Source organism: Gavia stellata, chromosome 4 (assembly GCF_030936135.1).
Source record: "Gavia stellata isolate bGavSte3 chromosome 4, bGavSte3.hap2, whole genome shotgun sequence".
Taxonomy (NCBI): Eukaryota; Metazoa; Chordata; class Aves; order Gaviiformes; family Gaviidae; genus Gavia; species Gavia stellata.
Window position 1 is genome coordinate 36,265,969 of NC_082597.1, and position 16,566 is coordinate 36,282,534.

At 36.2% G+C, this 16,566-nt stretch overlaps 1 protein-coding gene across 2 annotated transcripts in view; it reads left to right on the forward strand.

Moving 5' to 3' along the window:
* The window catches only part of SLC16A7 (solute carrier family 16 member 7), a 90,336-nt gene that overhangs the window by 35,913 nt on the left and 37,857 nt on the right, over positions 1–16,566 (forward strand). The gene's annotated exons all lie outside the window — the stretch shown is intronic.

The window sequence follows — 16,566 nt, forward strand, 5'->3', positions numbered from 1 at the left end:
CATATTTTTCCAGTAGGAGAATTTGGACATTCGATTTCCACTTGGCCCACTGAAGATGGAATCTGTTGAATTCAGAATAGTCAAAAAGATGCATTTCTTTGTCTAGGAGAGAGAAATAATGTAGGGTGAACTGTAGAGAGACTGTTGCTATCATATAATCAACAAATTAACAGTGCTACTAGGCTTCATTCACACTCAATTAAAAATGTGATTGGCATTGAAATTGCCAAATTTATACTGACGACAAAGGGGAATATTTTTGCAAAGTCTGAAGCATTGGCTTTAATCATTTATGGTTTCTTATATCACTAAAAGTTCTCCTCATCTGAAATGTTGACTTTAATGCTTTTTGTCTCTTTTTCAGCTAAAAAAAGACTTGTTATTGTTTGCCCTGCAAAATATATGCATCTATAAATCTTGAATGAGTGTGCTAGACCGAATAAGAAAGTTGCATTTAAAAATCTGAGGTTTTGTGGGTTTTTTCTTTTTGAAAGAGAGAGTGAGAAAGAATGTTTCTGAAATTACCTTTTTCCCATTGAGTTCAGGTTATTTGCATAATTAAACCTTTGATGCTTTTCCATGAATATGGGAAAATAAATAAATAAATAAAAATACTCAAAAATTGTTTTGAAATTTGGGATTCTCCACTGTCATTCTGGAAAGTTTTGTGCAAAGCCTAGTTTTTTTCTGTCTCCCTTGATTGTTCCCGAGAAACTTCATGGTATCACAGCACTCAGAACACATAGATTCCACTGCCTACTTGCAGGTAGCCTGCCTGTTGTTTTTTAATCTTTGTACACCACTTTGCGGGCAGTGCCACAGTGATAAATGCTTTAAAAATGCAGATAGGTTAAATAAGTTTTGACATTGGCTTTTGCAAAAGTCAGTTTTAAAGGGCAAAAATAATACAGTGTTAAAGACCTTGCCATTGAGAAGCACACATATTCTCTCATACTGAAGACTGAAAGAGGAAAGAAGAAGCTGATAGACAATATATTCTACAACAGTCTCACTCGTCACTGAATTCCCTTAATGGACAAAAATAAAGATAATAAAAATGGTCATATATAGGCAGTTAAATGGAGAGCTTTTCATGGCTGGAGAAAATAGTCTTGATTGCTATTTGCATCGGAGACATGTATTTGGCCAGTTCTCATCATCCCTCAATTCACTACAATAAAGTTTAATACAGAAAGGAGTATAAGCTTCATATGTAAGTTTGATATATAAGCTTCATACATACATGGTAATAAATATAAGCTTGTATATAAACTTCAGTAATGAAAACCTCAAAGAGCTGCTGCATGATAGTGAAGACCCTTAAATTTCTTTTCCTATTTGATTCAGAGTGCTAATGTTCTGTTTCTTAGCATGGTCAGAAATGCCCCAGCCTTGATTGTGCTGGATGTCTTACTCCCATTGGGGTCTACTAAGTAAAAAACATGAGGTCATTTGATAGGTCCGGACTGTTCTACATTTTTAGAGGTTACCTGGTCAATAGGGTGTCACACTCTTGGTTGTGTTAGGTGACACTGGCACTTCCTTTTTAGGCACTTGCTCAATGATCAGAACATTACCTAATGTTTAAGTTTGGTTTCTATCCAAGAAGATTCTAGCCAACATCTTTTCCATTTCAGGAGAGTACTTCAGTTGTGAGACTATTCAGGAGAACACTGTCAGTCCAGCTTGATAAAATTGTTCTATTTTGGAGGCAATAACCTCATACTCCTTGGCTGCTGAAAATGCAAGTACTAACAAAATTTAGCCTGAGCAGGAGAAATTGCTGCTTTGAAGGTGGATATTTAGACTTTAGGTTTTCCTGAAGTGACTGTCTTTCCACTACAGACATGTTAGACACCTGTAACCAACAACCAGTTTGCAAAGCTCTTGAGCCTAAATGTTTTGATTGAAAAAAAAAATGGTTGTATGTGTCTTCTTAAGCTCTTTGTTGAACTGAAACATGAAAGGTTTGCCTAAAATTACAAGAAAAGTTTGATGCAGAATGGCAGAATGGGTCCAGGTCACCTGAAACCTAAGTCATTGCCTTGACTGGAAAACTATGCTTCCATGTCAGGCATGGAGTTAAAAATAGTCAGGTGTAAACTTAATATTATTGGTACACTCATACGATAAATATAGATCATGAAAAATTCATCATTAAGATGAAAGAATAAATACAGTGGAATCTACTAAAAACAAGAAATTGCAAAAAAAGAGGAATTAAATGTGTCAATCAACTTGACACATACCAATCAACTCACACTGGAGTGGAAGTATGCTCCAGGGTGAAAGAGCTAATGTACACGTTGAAAGACTTAATACATCTCTCTGCTTCAGGTTTCCTGTCCTTGGTACATCAACCTATTTGTAAAAGAAACATCATACTTCAGAAAGGCTGGGTATTTTTCACATTCAGCTACTCAGCATTGACATCCAGAAGAAACAAAAATCTACAACCAGTTATTATATTTAAATTTATCTGTATATTGCATTCTACTGTGAAATGTAATATCCTGTAATACTGTTTTGGATAGTGGTTTGTTGACAAAATACATCTTTCTTCGTAATTGATAAGGATAAAGACTCCATCTCGGATTGTATAGTAGCCATGTTACGTCAGTCCCATGATGCAAATATGCCCTAGAGCCATCTTTGCTTTGCTTAAATAAGCATTTTATTTCAAGTGCTTTATTGGCAATTAACAGTGATTTTGTAGTTACTTGGCAGCAAACGGTAGAGTAACATTACATTATTTCACATCAGAGCAGGTATGTATGATAGATTAGAGCAAATAAACCAGCACTTTGCTCTGATAACAGACAAAAGAAATAATTTTTTTAAAGGAAGGTGTAGCTATGCATATCCTCATCATAAAGACTTGTAGATATATAGTGTATGTGAAATATGTAACTGTAAGTTATTTTTTCCTTATGTAATTATGGAAGAAGCACAAGTACAACCTTATTGTCTAGCTCATGTCAACATCATTACTATTTCTAAGTAATTTTCACAATTTTGAATTATTTTTGGCATTATATAATCATTTTTCACAAAGGATATTGTTGTATTTCATTTTCTTAGGTTTTTAGAGAAGGATACAGTTTGTAAAGTTTATCTCTCAAGCCATGTTAACTTGTAAACAATTATGCCTTTATTACAATTTAACAAAAAATAATAATTCTAGAGTAGTTATATTAAAGTATTTGTCTAATGAACCTTGGAAGTGTTCCTCATGCAGAAGCCAAAATACAGTGAATTTCAGTGAATGATGTGAAAGCTTTGAAGAGGGTGAACCAAGGCTCAGGTAATGGTCAGAGTAGCCTTTTACAACACTTTCTTAGGAGCAACCCATAGCAATGAAATATGCAGATAGATATAATATATTCTCCAAGAGGGTTTTTTCTTGATCTTTTAAAAAATCAGGATAAACAGGAGCATTTATAAAAGCACAGTTTATATTAGGTGATCCATCCACTGGTCTGAAATACATGTGCTATGCATTAAGTAATAAATAATCACTCAGTCTTATCCTTGAGTCTACCAAAGTATTGCTCTAGTATCCATTTTAGATGTAATTTTATCCTACATGCCTCAAAGGAGTTGAGTGCTTTGTTTTATACTTTTTTTTCTGGATCATAGAAGGCATGCAACTTTATATGACAGAAGTGCTGGTTTGTTTGTTTATTTATTTATGTTTTCTCTTCTTACAGTGCTTCTGGTCACAACTTTGGTCAAATTCTCTTATTAAGAACTATATTGTAGCCCTATGTTTGGCTGCTCTAACAGTACAAATTCAGTATAACCGAACAAGTATTCTGAGTGCAGAGCTACAATCTGTTTATTTTATACCTAAGAACAATTCCAGAATTACAGTACCTGTTCTATTTAAAAGAGGTTTAGTCTTTTATTTTTGTGGGACTGATTTTTTGTGACAGCTTTCCAGCTCAGAATTAATTGTCAAATCCAAATGAAGCTTTGAGGGAGCTTTTTTTTTTCCCCCCACTTCAGTGAGCACTCATGCTTAAATTTGCAGGAGATGATAGATACATAAAAATACACTTGTTAGAAACCACCACTTGCATGTTCAAATGTGGGGTGTGAGAAGTGTCAAAAGTACATAAAAGTTTGCTGTCATTCAAAATCAGACTTTTGCATTCTATTCTATTGCTTTTCTGTGGTTTTATTGAATTGGCAGATTGTAATGTATGGAATCCCCACTCTGTCTCTTCCAGAAATATGACTGAAGGAGTGTACATTAGAAAATATTTTAGAATTTGTACATAATCTTTGCATTACTATGTTGTTTTTATTTAAATAATGGTAAAAAATCTATGAACTAGCATATGAAAAAATCCTACCATAGTCTTATTTAGTGATGGTGCTAGAAAAGATTAAGATTTTCATTTGATTGGTGGAAAATTAAACAGTACTTTGTGTTAATTTACCATTTAAAATATGCACAGCTATTATAGGTAATAATAATAGCTATTTTGTAATGTATAAGTACTGCAAATGTACGCATGACTTTATAGAATGCAGGTAGCCCTACAAGGCAGGTTTAGGTCTGATGCATAACAGGTAGAATCTAGAGCCAATTGAAAAACTCATAAATAGCCAGAGCTAGATGACATCTCATGCGCTCCTCCTCAAAGTCCTATTTTATTTTGCAAAGATGAGTCATAGCTTTACTCACTTTTTGGAGATGAAAACAAGACTATTTGCTTTGTCCTTTTGCACTCTGATATTTGCTTAGGAAACCTGAACAGGTACATTCTGTTACTGTCCTTTTTCACTTTCTAAAAATTCAAGGTTTGTCAAGTGCTGCATCTTTTAACAGTCAGCTTTATTCTGCAGGGGCCAATCACATATTTCTCCACAAAGGGCAAATGAAAAATTCTGTGCATTCAAATTTCATTTCATAGGTACTACCACCTACATACATTGTACCATTTTCTGAGATGAACAGGCACAAAAATGCAACTTAGGTATGTTTTTCCAACATATGCTGCTTTTAACATGTAAACTGTGCAATAAATGTATGCGGCATTTTACAGACATAGTTTTTGAATCAGTAAATTATACCAGGGAGAAGAGAAACAAACAACCCATGTTCTTTCTACACATGAAAGCCATACAGATTTATTTGGAGTTAGTTAGGGCAGAGTTTATTTTACCCAACCTTTGTCTCTTAGTATAAACATTTCGTTGACTGAAGAGATGAATCTCACCCTACATAACTTACAGGGGAAAAAAAACAAACAAACAAAACCCGAATTCCATGTTTAATATACAAAATGCAAAATAACATGAAAAGGGAATAATAATACTAAGGTTGAACAGAACACAGATTTTGTACTTGAATCAAACAGATTAAAACAAGTACAACCTCCCCTCAGGAACACCTGTCAGTATATCCAGTAATATTTTGAGAGGTAAGTGAAATATTGAAAAGTGTGTTTGGAGAAGAATCTGTAAAGAAAAAAAAAATGCTTACTTAAATTCAGTCATCCCAGAAGGTGGTTGTTTCATCTGCAGCTGTTGACTGAGAAAGGACCTAGCTAAATGACAATTAGAAATATGGACTTGTAGTTCAAATCTATCTAAGCCCCTTTGAAGTCAGTTGGGCTGTATGTGAAAGTAAAAGTCTATGCATAGGAAGTCTATGTATAGTCTATGTATACCTATGGATAGGTAGGATAATAGTTTAAGGCTTCAGTAGAAATGAGTAAAAGAGGTGTCTTCAAAGGTTTTAGAAAAACATATAAACTCCAGAGTTGGGTGTTTTGTACAGAAAGAAGAGTATTATTGTCTTGAAGACTGAAAGAGTAATCTTCAGTGGACTATAATGCTCTTAGGCTGTGAATCCCAGCATTGTATTGCTTTCTCAAGGGAAAACCTTGAGATTTACAAAACTCCACTGCCGCTTCCTTGTCTTCTTGTCAAGACAAAATGAATAGATACATGGAGTGTGCTGTACCTGTTTTTACACATTATGAACAATTTTACATCTAGAAATTTTGACTAAAATCTTGGTTTTATGTGTAAGTTGGCCTTCAGCAGAAGATAACAACCAAATATGTGTATGTGTCTGCTTTTCAGGAGGAAAACCACAACTCAATATTTTGCCTCTGAACTGATTAAACTGCTGTCCTGAACAGGACAACAAAGTCATTGCTTAGATTGATGTGCTCATTGCCCTACATTTGATATGGCTTGCACTTGATAAATTAAGCTTCCAGGTGAATATGATTTAACTAGTCTCTTCTGTGAATTTTTTTACTGTGCCCTTCTGCTAATTGGAAGCATGCAAATACCACAGAGATCTTTATACTTCTTGTCTCATTTGCTATATATTTATGTAAACTGTGCTGCTGTTTCTACTGCAGCTATTATAATGAAATATTGAGGATTTGAATTATTTTGATCTAGATTCTCAATAATGCAAATAATGAGTGTTATGTTATCTCAGTTCACAGGAGAACAATCTGAAGTGTAAAGCTTTTCATGTGATGATACAGAAATGTAAAAGCTAATGCTTGTGAGTCTGTTTACTTTGGTGTGGTTTTGGCAAAGAAGGGATATGTAGAGCAAAGCACTTTGATACATTGGAGAAATTTTACAGTTAGAGTCCAGCACATATCAACAAAAGTGCATCTTGGTGTGGACTTGTCAGGTTGCTTTTGAGTAATGAAGCAATGCTACCCTATATTCTCTGTCAAAAATGAGTAATTCAACAGCTAAACCAGATCTATTGCAATAGCAAGTTCATATCGCACAATTAGCAGGCTGTTGCACTTCAAGACTTCAGTTTTCAGGTCTGCTTTTTGGGTCTGTGACCCAGACAGTGGCCTATTTGGATCATCCATTTGTAGTAAGAAAAGAAGTTCCTCTTGTCTTAATGTTTGAAAGGAGCACTTTCATAACAGGCTAAGATAGCTGGTAAGTTCTGATCAAAAGGCTTATGTTGCAGAAGGCTTATGTTCCTCGCTGTAAGCTGGGGAAATGGATGTTATATAAGATAAATGCATAGTGCTGGGATTAAATGGAAAATCTATAATGGGAGATTCAAATATGAAAATATGAAAAAAATATGCATCCTTCAGTGGTTGGTCATCTCTTCATCTCTTTGAGTGTACTGACAAGCACTAAACAACTTTTCAGTGCCACTGTGCCAGAGCAGAACCACAAGCTTCACACATACATTCTGAATGTTCTATGGGGATTTAGTAAACGGCAGAATAAAAAAGTTGCAACTGATACATGTATAAACAATATTATTTATATTAAACTGTTGATGAATTCTGAAGCTTGTTGCAAATTAGTCGAAGATTGGTTTAGCTGTAGCATTGTAGAACTACTCTCTGAGAGGTACAGCAGATTCTTGTACTCTTTGGGTATTGTGTACTGCGTTAGGAAAAACTGTCCTCCGTAACAGACAAGAGAGGTTTTTTGATCTCCCCATGTCCAATTTCTCACAATGGGTGGAGGAGTACACATCAGAATTTGATTAAACCGTCTTGGTCTTTAAAGTTGTTTTGTATATATATCAGCAGCTCACCTCATTAACACTTGGACAAAGTACATAGTAAGTTTGTAATTAAACATCCTCTTCCTTCCCATGGAAATCAAATACAATCATAACTTCTTCCTTCCCTATATTTGTTTATGCTAAAACATTGCCATTGCCTAAATTATATTAGTTTTGGTACATACTTCAAATGAATTTTTTATCATCATGTTCCAGACTGGACAAATAATCATCATACATGTACTTATTTTATGTAGCACAATGCCATGATACCTCGATGGGATACTGAGCTAACATAGCTATTCTGCTCCTGCTACACATGTTTAGCCATCAAGAGATAGCATGAGTATCTGCATAGTACTGCACTGTCCCATGTAAATATATACCTCCCCATTTGTTTAGCTGTCTGCTCAAAGTTACAGGTTATCAAATAAGAATAGACCTTCTTCTACAATCTTTTACCAGCATAAATATCAGCATAAGAAAGGCTGAAAGTTGAGTGTGCTGGACATAGCTGTCTAGCGTAATGCTAGGTGGTTAAAGATGTTACCTTCTCCTGCACAGTCCTCAAGGTGCTATTAAAACCTGATTTCTGTACTTAAGAAATGGCAAGTGCATCTTCAAGGATGGCCCCTACATGGCACCAAACATGAGCACCTTGTTAGCATATCTGCCTGGTACTGGAGACAGTTGGAGTGAGGAGCATACCTTGCTGTCATGTTTTGCTTTTCCAGAGTCATGGGTATCACTGGTCATGAGATTACTAAAATGAAAATTAATGTCTCTGTCTTGAGAAAACTCTGAGGTAGATTATATCTGTGAGAAAAATGTTGACATTTTTAGAATTCTTCAACTTTGTTGTATGAAGCCACATTGATTCAGTTCTAAAAATGTTTTTTCTCTCTTCCTCTCTTTCTCTCTCTCTTTCTGTCTGTCTGTCTTTCTTCTGACCTAATATGTTTTAGTAATTCTGGAAGGACCTCTGGATTAATTTATCTTTTGGCTATATTGTGCTTGGAATCAGTGGCTCACACTTTAACTTTCACTGGCAAAAAGAGCTCACACATCAAGCCTGTATGGGCACAGCTGTATCGATTGGATTTTTCAGTTTGAATTATATGTATGCTTTTAATTTTATTTCATACAAATAGTTGGCTTATTTTCTCTTCTCTCACACAGCTTTTAAAATCTACATTAACCGAATAGCATCTTACTTATGACCTAAATCCTGGGGAGTTTTTTAGACTGGATACTTAAAATTGCAGAAACTATTCTGGCTTTTCCAAGATACAATGGTTCCCAAGTAATTTATTTTAAAAGCTATTTTGGTGGCTAAAAGCTAAGTTTTGGTGGTTCTGCCCATTTTCTTTTTGCCTTATTTATGTGATCTTCTATATAGTACATAAGTTAACTGTAGCTTTGCTAACAGATATTTCATAATTCATTAGATTTCCCAGTTCATACTTCTAAAAGTCTCTGTGTCATCAGAAGTGTTGCTAACCTTTTCCATTTTATTAATAATACAGAAAATATTTCTCAAACAAGTAACAATTTCCAAACTGGCAAGAATAAATGAAATGTGAAACCTGTATAAGCTTTTGCAGTCTGGAGTTATTTTCCAGCCTTGGCCTGTTATGTGTTTCCAGTCATATGCTCTTAGGAACAGAATCCAGATCAGTTTACTTCCTATTACATAATCTAAGTAGTTGTCACTGAGACCTAAGCATTAGTAACTATTTCCACCCATGGGAGTCATGTGCTGCACGAGAATAGAAGAAAAATATTTTCCCAGTATGTCTGAGATGATGCTTCCAGGCCAGGATTTAGGCAAGTGGTAGGACTTAGACAGAAAGTACACTGGGCCATAATATTGAAGTAGAGAAGACAGCCAGGGGTTGGCTTCTAATCTCAAGAGCACAAAGTAACTTTGATAAAATTTACAGAAATTAATGTCAGCAGAATTTGAGTTGGAATCTATTGCATCTTCATAACGTCAAATATTAAGCTGGTAGATGTATGTGAATATTATCTTCAGCAATAAATGAATTAAATATTGCCACTTCCAAATTATATGTTTATGTAAAAAGATATGAATTTTGATTTTGAAAACCTTAACTAATAGCACAGCCTGGGAATAGACTAGCTTTTCTAATCGTTGATTTTTTTTTCTGCAGCTTAATATTGAGAGAATGATATAAAAATGAATATCTGTTATTATTAATAATGGAAAATCTGTTGCTTTGGAAAGATTATGCTATTTATTTTTCAAGCAATGTGCAGCAGCTGTGCAGACAACTCCATTAACACTGACCTGAAATCTTAGTTCTTCCATTTATAAAATATTACAAATAAGTGAAAATATAACCCCCTCTTCCAAACATCAGAGCTCTTAAAAATGTGTCAATATACAGCTCCAGATTTACATGACTTTTGTTATTCTGGGTATTCTTCTTTTTTATAACGTTCACTCAATGTGAATTTTAAAGAAGATGAGTGTGCTGATGTAGTGAAAAGGCTTGTATTACCAAAAATGGTTCAAAATTGTTCTATATAGAGTTAAAATAATAAGCTTATACAGTAGGTTGTGAAGCTGGTAACTACCATAGTTAAATATGAGGGAGTAGTACTAGAATTTAAAGGATGGTACAAGTGGTTAGAAATGAATTAATAAGTGGATCAATATTTTTGCAGTGCGGGGAGCCAACACTTTGAGTTATGAAGGACGGGTTTAACTGAGCTTATTAAAACTAGTTCTTTAATGGCACAACAAAGTTTTGGTTTGGGTTTTTCTGAAAGGTTGATTAGTTTGATGATTTATTTTTTTCCAGGTATGCAGAATTTTTCATCAACCTCAATCAACTTATTGTTAAAACTGATTAATTCTTCAGACTGGATCACTGGCATTTTCAATTTAGCCATCAACATTTCATTTCATTGCACTTCAATTTGGGTGGAGTGCCAACCTCTTTAGGCTAGATACTCTATTGACTGCTTTCTTGAAGTAATTAAAACAGAATTGCAATCACTTTGGTTGGAATTCATTTCACTTAACTTTAGTCATCTAGGCATTTAGTCATGCAGAGTAAGGCAGTCATTTAGGTTTCCCTTAAAGTCAATGAAAAAAGGTAATAGCGGAAGACATGATGAATGGAAGTCCAACCCCTGACTGTGATTGTGAATACAGATTATGGTTTCCTAGGAGAATATGGCTGCACAACATATGAGGTTAAAAAACCGAACACTCCCCCCCCCCAAAAAAAAAACCTGCATTAGTATTACTTTTGACAAATTATGTTACGTCATCTCACTACTGACTCAGCAGTGCTCAAAATCAGATTTCAATGATATAACAATTCTAATATCGTTTCAATATAATTTTTTCAGATGAGGGTTTCAGTGCTGTAAAAACCTGACTTTAGTGACTGACTTAGTAACAGCTTTTGGCCTCTGCCTCTGTTTAAACCATGATGAAATAGGGCCTTAGTGCAAACGGGATTTTAATTACACTCTCACAGCATAATTTATACATTTTTGCTTTTTATAGGGCAGTATCTTAGAGGGCTCACTTCTGTCTCAGTAATCCTATTTTGAGTCCTCAAACAGGAAGAAAGAATTACATGACATGTGCCTTTATTCCAGTCTTCTTGGTAAAAGTGAGTTAGACCTTTCATTATTCCTACAGCCATCAGGAACTCACATCCATAATCATCCTTGTTTAACTCAGCAAACAGTGTTTGCTTTTACATCCAATTATCTGCTCAGCTGATGCTGTTACTAAGAATCAGCCCACTACAATGTCAGACCCTAAGAAGAAACAAAGTTATTGGGAGTGTTCATCCATTTTTCTCTTACATGTCTTTCCCTCCTTTCTGCTTCTCTCCACGGATCCTGCCTCTGCTAACCTCCTAGGCATTTACAAGAATGATATTAATATGCCTGCTTTGTGATGTGGACTTTCCCACACTGTCTTCAAGCACATACTTGTCTTGTTACTGCTTCAGTGGGATGACAAGTATACTACCATATTGATTCGTAACTGTAAATTATGGATGGGTTGAGTAAGTCCATGTTTATTTCACAGATGTGCATATTTATAGTTCCTTCATTTCTGCTTCAAGAAAAAAAAAAGGTTGTTTTTTCTCAGTAAGATACAGCTTTATGCTTAAAATACCTGTAGTAAGATATTTTAATATTGTTGGATATTGTGCTATTAAAGACTGAAGTTAAATAGGCTTTAAATAAGACTGGTGATTTTGTTTTTTTAAGATTTGCTTAGACTTTTAGGAAAAAATAGTAAATCCTAACAGAAGCCCCATAAATACAGTTTAATATAATATGCTATATATATAATATATTTTATTGTCACATAAGTCTGGAAAGCATTCGCAGACACGGCCTTTGATTCAAGTCTGTTGGAAAAACTTTACAAAGACCAGCAGCTTTCTAAAATGCTAGATAGCCTGGGCACATTTTAGCAGTCTTGGTCTCACACAGTGGTGTATTTATCCTGCAGGTTGGACCCTAGTGGACAAAATGCAGTAAAGTCAGATTCTGAGTGTATCTTTCATCTACCTGGGTTTCATTTATCACATACTCCTCAGTCTCTGAATACAGACATTCAGACAAAACGGAGACTATTTTCCTCTTTCAGGAGGATTAGCCAGTTCTTTAAGGCTGGTTACCAAAGCTCATTAGGTGCTACTTTGCCTCCAGAAACTGAGTAGTTAGAGCTAAAAGCAGAGAACAGGCTCGCTTGTTCCCTTCAGTCAGAGCCTTTCCGCATCGTCCCTTTCTCCACGACAAAATCCCAAGTCAGAGCAAAACCATCTTACAAAACTAACAAGGTATTTTTTTCATCAAATATGAATGAATATTGCTCACAACATGATGACAACAGCTTGTAGAAGTTGGTGAGGCAATGCCATTTGATGAGATGATACCCGCTATACTGCCATCTTGCTTGGAACTTGTTAAAGAGCTGTTCATAAAAATAAGAAAATTTGAATTTTTTGCAGCTTTTAAGCAAGGATTCTTTTAGAAGAGTATAATTCCTATATAGCTCATTATTTTACTAATGCTACCACAAAGTCATGTTTTTCAAATACAGGAGTGTAATTAACATTCGTTAGGGGTAAGTTAGAGCAGCAGACTATTCAAACCTATAAAGCAAACATTGTACTACACCTGTGCTCCTCACTCAAGTATTAAGCAGTACAATTAATCTGCATTTGCTACTTAATGAGCTTCTAAAACACACATGTACTTAAAAATCTCAGTCATAACTCACAGCTTACTTGGCATTAGTCCACATCTAAGCTCTGCCACTGATTTGGGACAAGGCTTAGGTTATTTAGCCTGTTACTGTATTTATTTCCCATGTCTGAAAGTGGATGATACTTCTCAGTGACCCCACAGGGACGTTAAAAGACTGAATTTGCTCAAGTTTGCAAAGCTTTTTGCGTTCCTTGGCTTACTGTGTGGAACGGGAATGCAGTGCACACGTGCCAAATAGTCCTACTATCCTACAGCAACTGCAGACAGATTTTTCACATACCAGCTCTTTTACTCTGGGACAAATGGCTGCTGACTCAAGTGGTGATGGGCACATTGAGGACAAGGCAGACAAAATGCAAGCAGAAAAGCAAACAGTTACTCTAATGTTGCAGAAAAACAAAACTAAAACTCCCAGTAAAATCGGAGTCTCTGTAAACAGGAGAACAATATAACCCCTTCTCAGAAGAGTCTTTGACAATCTGTTGTATTGATAGCTAATTCTGGCAGCTGGCAACTGCAGAATATTAATGAAGCATTGGTACAAGAGCAGGCTGAACAGGTTGATCATGACTGACTGAAGTCTACTGTGCATGATATCAAGACACATTATTTGTCTGTAGCATTTGCTCTTAGTTTGACCTTGTTGCTTGCTTGCTGCTTTCTCCCTTTCTTTTTTCCCCTTTTTTCTTCCTTTCTTTCCCTTCTTTCCTCCCTTCCTCCCCCCTCCTTTCCTCCCTTTCTCTCTGTTTCTTTCATTCACTAGTTCTCATTTGCCCAATGAAGTTCAAATGTGCTGAGACCTACATAGTAAAAAATTTTGCATATCAGATGTTTTAAAATTGTCCTCTTGCCCTGTTTCTCTCCCACTATTTGTTAGTAGATACATGCAGCTCTTATGACAGTAAGCTATGTTCTTCTTCACTGCTTACATAAATGGGATTTATACAGGGGAACTAGAAGGAGCTTAGGAGAAAATCCTTGTGCATGGTCTGAGTCAGAGTATGGAAAGGCTGAGCAACCTTTCTGTGTCTGACAGAGAGAAGGGAGATTGATGGCTTCACTCAGGATGCGCTTCAGTCATCGTTCCCATGCTGCTTCCCTGGGCGGAAGGCAGGCAGCGTTCCTCACCCACCGCTTGCTTATAAAAGCGCAGGTATGAGCAGTGCTCACTCGCTAGCTTTAAGCACATGATGGAATTCACATGACAAACTAAAAACACTGGTGGTGACCTTTATTTACGCAAGTGCTGCTTTTTATTTTTTTTTTTTCTGTCTGGTACCGTGTCCTTCGCATGGACATCATTGCACTTGCCTGTTTTTATGTTTTCTACCATATATCCATTTATTCTTCACAGCCCATAATAAGCTCTGAGACCTCTGAAAAGGCATTTTGCTTGTCACTGCTTCATTCCTCCCTCTTCTGCCTCTTCCCTTGTCAATATTTACATCCACTCATCTAAAATGCTGTTTTGTTTTGGTTGCTAATTGATTTTGCACTTGTCCGTATACTACCTAAACTACCCAAATCTTACTAGTTAGGCTTAGATTAGAGCTAGGTATATTAATGTGCTAGACTGCTTTAGGAGGAGTTCAGTTTTAGGGATATTAAGTGCAGATTTTACAGGAGAAAGCTGCTTTAGCTCCTGAGCAGATATGGAATGTCTGGGATGTTGGATTTAATGTTTCTGATAGAATGAATACTTTTTTCCTCTTGGTGCAAACATGTACTTACTATTTTTTTTCCTTTTCACCTTTGATTAACTGGAGCTAAAATTGGCTATCACGATCATAAAGGAACACCAGGGAAGCTATTATTAACTGTACTCTGTGGGATGAACAGGAGGTGTGAGATACAATGATCCAGGCTCTTCTTTGTGACAGTATTTAGCGTACATTAGCAGACAGCCTTTTTCTGCAGCAGCGCTGCAAGCTGGCCATGCAGTGGGCTTTGCAGCAGTTTGCCTCTAGGCTGAGGCATATGCAGTCAATGCCCCTTTGCTCGGCTCCTTAATGCCCCTTTAGTTTACTGTGAAGCTTTTGAAGGGAGGAAAGCACTGAACTGTCAGAGTCTGTTCTGCTGCCCTAAAGGGGTGGATAGAATGGGATCTTTCCAAAGCGCAGATGCCTTAGTGACATTCAGAAACCTTCAATGTTCTGACAAATGTGGTGGCAGTGATTATTCGAAGTGGTTGTGTATTATTTTTAGGAAAAGGAGTGCTTCCTCAGTAAATTGATAATCCCTTTCCATTTTTATGGAGAGCAATGCCTTGATGTTGTGTGGCATTAATAAAATTTATAATAGAGATAGAAGTGTTATCATATTAATATGAAATACGAAAACAAATATGCCTAAACTTTTGAAGTGTAAGAAAACAATAGTTAACCTTTTTTTTAGGAAATAACCAAAAGTTTTCTCAGATGAGCGGGAACAACAGCTTTCTGGGACAGATAGCAAACTCTGTTGTTTACTGTCGCTCAGTTCACAGAAATGAAGTTCTGCTTTCCATGCCAATTTGAGGTTTTGTGCTTTGGAAGGCAATTGATCATCACTATGTGTGCTATATATGGGTTTTCTGAGATACTCTTCCTTCTAATGGGTCCTGATTCAACAAAAGCAAACTGGTATTTAACTCCTTTGCTAAAGTTAAATCTCAGCAATCAGGATTGTCTCTACTTGTCCAACTTCTTCTAGCAGCAGGCCTGTGTTTTCCTCACTGATGTGTGTCAGTGGACTAATATTAAGCTGAGACTAGAATAAGCAGAAACACAGTACGTGCCAGAGGTTCTTTCTGGACATGCGTATAAAAAGATTTATATGCTCTGTGTGCAGAGCAATAGATACCTATTGCTGCCAGCAGCAAACGATACGATGCAGAAGCCAAACTACCTGGGCTTTTGCAATGTTGCATAGAAGCCAGATGTTTTAGTGGTTGATTTAGCTTCCCCCCTGGAGCTCTGCCGATATCAGGGTGATGTCTACAATCAGCTTCAGTAAAGTGGAGAATCAGAAGTACACAGGGTTTTTATCACAGGGCTAGCCTAGTGATAGGTAATCTTAAAAGCAACACTTTGCTAGTTTTGTGGCATATATTGCATGTAATGCTACATGGCATTTACCCTGAAAGTACTCTAGGCACTATCCCGAGAGATTAATATAAGCTGACACAGTTAGTTTTTTATTTTTTGTTAAGGTAATCATAGCACTCCCGCTGCAGTTTGCTGTGAGAATTGGAATATGCCATAAGTGGCACAGTAGAAGTCACATAGAGACTTGCTGGTCATCGTAAGTGTAACAGCAACCTACCCACTGTCATCATCCACAGCTTTCGATACTGGTATGGCAGGAGACCAGTCAAGAGTAATAAGTTGCCTAAATGCCCAAGAAAGAAACAGGGAGGAAGGAGGAATTTTCAGTTCATGCTGTCTGTGTAGGCTGGCTTACACAGAGGAAAACATGGTGGACTCCAGCTCTGTGTTTAATAATAAAAATCTCAGAATTACAAAATGGATTCTTGCTACTACATGTTTTCTAAACAGGTTATGCAGAATGTAGGAAGCTTAAGATTTTAGATATCAGGACAATAATAACAGTATGAAATTTATTTCAGACCTTAGGAGTTTTATGGGGATTACCTATGATTTCTTGAGCTGCCTGAATGTGTTGGTTGCACCTCTCAGAACCTCTGTAAAATATCACTCTGGTGGCATCTATTATGGTATATTCTAAATTAGATAAAAGCTGGGGAAAGTTTGTGAGGTTATTAG